Below are 6,000 nucleotides of genomic sequence, written 5' to 3'. Positions count from 1 at the left end.
CCTGGGGGTCTACAAGACTCGTTTGCTGATGGAGAAGCTCCATTATGTCCTGGTGCATCTCCCTCTCCTGTTCCTGTGCCTTTCTCCTGTCAACTCTTTCCTTTTCATACAGTTTGCAGTGTTCACTTGCAGCCTTCTGTTCAAGGTCTGATGCAGCACTGACTTGCAGGACCTTGCAGAACATGTCTTCCCGAGGCCTCCTTTTTCTCCTCTTTATCAGGGTCCATTATTCCACTGGTGTGGAGGGGGGACCCCTCAAGTCTGCAACGGTCCCAGCTGCAGATAAAACACCCAGAGGTACTATAGTCCATATAATATGTACAGAAAGCAAAACTTAAGATTGAGAAATTCTCCCCTTCCCTTGTTCCCCTAAAGTGTTAAACAAGACATGCTTATTGGTTCTTCTGCTTTAGAGTGATTTTCATGGTGCCACTAATAGCACCAGTCATGGTATTACCTACTAGTAGTCTGGGAAATGAAGAGAGAATTGCTTGGTTGCATGAGACCATGATTATAGATAATGGCACTGAATAGTGGCAATATTTGCTATGGGTGATAGTGGTTTTAGCTGATATCTCACTCCTGCGGGTAACAAAGGCAGACAGAGCACAGCTGCTGCTGGTGTCCTGAAGTTGCCTGAGCCCGTATGCTGCTAGCCTGTTTAAGGCAATGGTGTCTGCCAAAGTTATCACCAAATGGCATGGACAAGTGATATATTACGGAGGAAGAAAAAAAGCTGCCATCCCTAGAAGCCTCCGGGAGTGGATTGCAGAGCACCTCCATGGAAGTTTCCTTGAGATCTCTCAGGAGGCTTCAAGGAACATGCCTGTGTATACAAACAAACTGCTGGCCACACCCCCTCTGCCTAACTCTAGAGAGGAATGAAAAGCAGACAGGAACTCTACCTCTCTTTGTCGTACAAGTATGAGTAAATTAATGAAAATTCAGTAGCTGTGTCCTGCTAAGTTGGAAGCACTATTGCTGTAAATGAGAAATTTATTTACATACTCACCCTAGTTTCCTTCCCCTGCCTGGGGCTCACCCGTGCTCAACTGCAGGGACTGGCTGGACTAGAGTGGAGTCAAAAACAAGTCTTGGATGATGGCACAGCTAGACTCCCCATCCCCACTGTCTGTCTCCCATACTCCTTCTCCTTGTCCTCATCCACCGCTTCCTCCTCTCTGTTCATGGCAGGGACCTGTGACTTGGGCTCCTTGCAGGTATCCAAGGTAGCGTGTGGGGGTCACGATAGGTAAAATACATCAATACGCCAAATATGGCACACAGTTCTTTGTAAAAGTGGTAGGTCTGCTGCTCAGCTCCTGATGGATTGTTGGGCTCCCTGGCCTTCTGATATGCCTGCCGCCAGGGGTGGCAGGTTTGTAGAAATTTTGGTGGTGCCCAGAACCCGCCCCCCAAACTCTGCCCCCCCCAAACTCCCTTCCCCCACCTGCCTAAGGCTCTGGGAAGGAGTTTGGGTTGGGGAGGGAGTCTCTCTGGGATGGAGTTTGAGTGCTGGGTGCAGGCTCTGGGCTGGGGCAGGGGTGGAGGTGCAGGAGGGGGTGAGGGGTGCAGGCTCTGGGAGGGAGTGTGGGGACAGGAAAGGGTGTGTGGGAAGCGGGTGAAGGTGCAGGCTCTTGGACTTTGGGTGTGGGCTCCAGGCTGGGGCAGGGTGTGGGTATTCAGGAGGGGGTGGGGATGAAGGCTCTGGGATGGAGTTTGGGGATGGGAGGGGGTGTATGGTAAGGAGAACTGGGTGCAAGCTCTGGGAGGGAGTTTGGGGATAGGAGGGGGTGCGGGGTGAGGACTGTGGGGTGAGACTGGGGATGAGGGGTTCATGATGTGAGGGGGGCTCAGGGCTGGGGCAGAAGGCTAGGGTGTGGGGGGCTGAGGGGCTTGGGGTGTTGGAGAGGCTCAAGGCTGAGGGAGAGGGTTGGAGTGCAGGGGGGATGAAGGCTCTGGCTGGGGTGCGGGCTCTGGGGTGGAACAGGGCTGGGCATGAGGAGTTTGGGGTGCAGGCAGCCTGCCCTGGGGTCTGGGGCCAGAGAGGAGGACTTCCCCCAGCCCTCTCCCCGCCAACAGCAGCGAGCTCTGGGGGGAGGGGCCTCTCTCACCACTGTCACTGCACGTGCTCCTAGGGCCCATCTCAGGTCCAGGAAGCCCCCTCGCCTCCCTGTGGTGGGTGCTGGGGGGGGGCTTCCATCACATGTGCGCCTCCTCCCCTGCTGCTGCCCCTCACTGTAGCCTCACTGGAGGTGAGGGACGGGGCTGCCCCTTGCCCAGCATGGGGCAGGAGCAGTGACTGCGGGCAGGAGGACCCCCTGTACTGGTGGAGGGTCCCGCCGGAAAAGGGAAGGGTCCAAGGCGGAAGGGCAGGGGAAAGGGCAGCCTGCCTGGCACTAGAGAATGGGGGCACTAGGAGGCAGCAGTTGATGCCGGGAGCTGGCATAGCAGAGTCAGCATGAGCTGCAGGCTCTGGGCCCAGGGGAGGTGAGCAAGAGCAGCAAGTGGGGCCTGGGGGACACTCAGGAGAGGCACTTGGGGGTGGCAGGCGGGGCCAGGGGAGAGACCTGGCCCCAGACATTGGTGGAACTGGGCCCATGGGCCCTGAATATTACTAGAGCCCGGGCACCATGGGCCCATACAACTCATCACCCCTGCATGACTCAGCTCCTTAGCTTTCATGTGGCACTGCTGCTGGTCCCGGTTGTACCCCTTCTCCTGCAACACCGAAGCAATTGGCTTGTAGATGTCCATGTTTCTAAGGCAGGTTCATAGTTATGTCTGCACAGCCTCTTCTCCCCACAGACCCAGAGCTCCAATATCTTCTGTCTACTCCAGGCATGTGTAGGCAGTGTGGTCAGCTGGGCAACTGCATACAACGGAGAGCTCCTGGGTGTGGGTTGCTCAGCTGGACAACCAGCAAAAGGCATTTCAAAAATTCTCATGGATTTTGAAGGCAGGGCTTTTGATGTGACGCCTGGGCAGCGGCGTTAACAATTGTGACCATAGCATCAGCATCAGGCATTGTGGGACAGGAGCTGGAGGACTAGTAGAGTTGACATAAGTAATACAATGTCAACACTCATGGTCCTTCAACTTATGTACATAGCCCATAGCTCAATGCTGCTGGGGGAGCTGGTGTTACTATGTCAGTATAACATGGCACTCACATCGGTGGGAGAAAATTTTCAAGGGAGACCCACTGTGATAACAGCTGAAGATTCAGCAACATCTGAAGATTTATCAGTGGTCATCCACTCTACCTTCCCCCTTTCTCTAGTTCTTTGCTTTGAGTTATTTGCCTAAGATTTGTTTTCCCTCTGCCTTTATAAGTTTGCCATTGTGACAGACCCAGGCCAATGGGGTACAGGAGTCTGGTCCTATTGGTATCCAGCAGGGGTGGGCGGGCAAAGCCCGCCCACTTCTAAAGGACCTCCCCCCAGCCTAAGGGGAGGACCCACAGGTCTGGGACACCAAGTAATTACGTAGGACAACTAATGAAAAAACAGGATCTGGAGTGAGGTCATAGGGCTAAACGAAGGGAAACTGATGGGGACACTGAGCAGAGAACCCTGGACAACGCCCACTGCTCCTCAAAGGCGTCAAGGGAGCCAGTAGACGCCGCCCAGAGGAACTCTTCCCGGATGCGTGAACAGACGGAGGAACGGAAATAGGCCCTACAGTCGCAGGAAATCCCGTTGGCCAACCTTCTCTCCCTGGTGTTGTAGATGGCTAGTTTGGCCAGGGCTAGGAGGAGGTTGATAAGGAGATCCCGCGACTTCGTGGGGCCATGGATGGGGAGCGGGGTGAGAGGAAAAGTGCAACCAAAAAAGCAATAAGATATTCAAGAGGAGCCGGAACAGCGGCTGCAACCTGGCACACTCCAAATAAATGTGCGCCTAGGTCTTCTTCTGGCCACAGAACGGACAGGTGTTAGGGACAGGGGTGAACCGTGCCAAGTACACGCTTGTGCTCACGGCCCCGTGAAGAAGCCGCCAACTGACATCCCCGGCGGGCCTCGGGACCAGGGCAGAGTACAAGCTGGCCTACCAGGGCTGCTCACCCTCGAGAGGTGGCAGGAGGTCCCGCCATTTGGTATCGGGGTGGGATGCGAGGGTGAGGTAGTGAAGGGTGTGGAGCATGAGCGTGTACAGATGTTTCTGTGGCGCAGCCTGGAACAGAACCGGCTGCAGATCGTGCAGCCGGCTGGCAGTGAAAGGGTGAGGGGGCCGATTGGGTCCACGGGGCAGGGGCCCGATAAAAATGTCCACGGGGCCTGGGTGGAGGGTGGGTGGGGCGTGCCTCTCACAGGACCCAGTCGAGGTAAGCCCGAGCAGCAGGCAGTAAAGCGGCCTTCACCTCCTGAAGTACGCGCTGGGGAGTATGAGGTCTGGAGAGCTCCATGCGCTGAGCGAGCATCAGGGGATCCAGCCAGTCTCCCCAGTCGTAGTCCAAGAGGTCTCCGACCCTGGTGACTCCCGCCAAGACCAGCCTCTGGCGCACCGCGGGGGACTCCGCCACCTGCTCACGAAGCTGGGGATTGTGTAGCAGGGGCTCCGCGAGGAGGTCAGCCCCCACGGTGGCTGCCACGGACTTGGTCGTTGAAAAGAGCTTCCAGTTCCGGAGGAGGTCTTGGTAGAAGACTGGCAGCCCGGAGAGGTCTCGCTGAAGACCTCTCAGATGGAGGTAAAAGAGCTGCCGGTTGTATCGGAGCCCTCAGAAGTGGCGGAGGAAGGCGTGCGCCAATACGCTCCATGCCAGACTACCTGCACCATACAGGAGCCTCTGCAGGGCCTGGAGGTGGAAGACATGGACCTGAGTGCGTAGGCACTTCAGGCCCTGCCCCCCCTCCTCAAGGGGCAGGTGGAGGATCCCTGCAGAGACCCAGTGCATCCCTGGCCAAAAGAACTCCAGAATCGCCGTCCGGAGGTTGGCCAGGAAATCCGAGGCCAGGACCAGGGTGTTGAGCCGGTACCAGAGCATGGACAGGACTAGTTGATTAAGCACCAGTGCCCTCCCCCGAAGGGACAGGCACCGGAGTAGTCCTGTCCATTTCCGGAGCCGCTCCGTCACCCTGCCCTCCAAACCGTGACAGTTCTCCGGCGGAGACGGATGCGTGGCGAAAAGGTAAACGCCGAGATAGAGCAGCGGACCCGCGCTCCACCAGATGGCCTGAAGCATGAGTGGGAGGGAGCTTGCCTGCCACCCGTCCCCGACCACCAGGCCAGAGCTCTTGACCCAGTTGACCCTGGCGGAGGAGGCCACCGAGTACACAGCCTGGCAAGCCTCCACCCGCGCCAAGTCTCCCGGGTCCTGGACCACGAGGAGCACATCGTCAGCATACGCCAACAGGACCAGCCGCAGCTCCAGCTCCCGAAGCACCAACCCTGTCAACCTCTTGCGGAGGAGACAGAGGAAGGGCTCAATCGCCAGAGCGTACAGCTGGCTCGAGAGGGGGCACCCCTTCCGCACTCCCCGTCCGAAGCTGACCGGTTCGGTCAGGGTCCAGTTGAGCCTGCCCAGACACTCCTCAGAAGCGTACAGCACCCGGAGAAAACCCACAAGCTGGGGTCTGAAGCCAAACGCTTGCAGAGTGCCCAGGAGATACCCGTGATCCACCCTGTCGAATGCCTTCTCCTGATCCAGGGACAAGAGGGCGAACGACAGACCATCCCTACACCCTAATTCCGGAAGGTCCCGGACCAGATACAAGTTATCAAAGATGGTGCGGCCCGGGATGGTGTAGGTCTGGTCTGGATGGACAACATCCGCCAGCACGGACCCTAGCCGCATCGAGATGGCCTTCGCAACGATTTTGTAGTCCGTGCTGAGGAGCGAGACGGGACGCCAATTCCGTAAGTCGCGGAGGTCCCCACCTTCGGCAATAAGGTGAGCACAGCTCGTCTGCACAAGAGAGGGAGGACCCCGCTCTGCAAAGACTCGGCCCAGACGGTGACCAGGTCTGGGCTGAGGACGTCCCAGAACACGCGGTAGAAC

The sequence above is a fragment of the Gopherus evgoodei genome, chromosome 1, assembly GCF_007399415.2.
Source record: "Gopherus evgoodei ecotype Sinaloan lineage chromosome 1, rGopEvg1_v1.p, whole genome shotgun sequence".
NCBI classification, from domain to species: Eukaryota; Metazoa; Chordata; order Testudines; family Testudinidae; genus Gopherus; species Gopherus evgoodei.
This window is presented reverse-complemented; position numbering follows the sequence as displayed.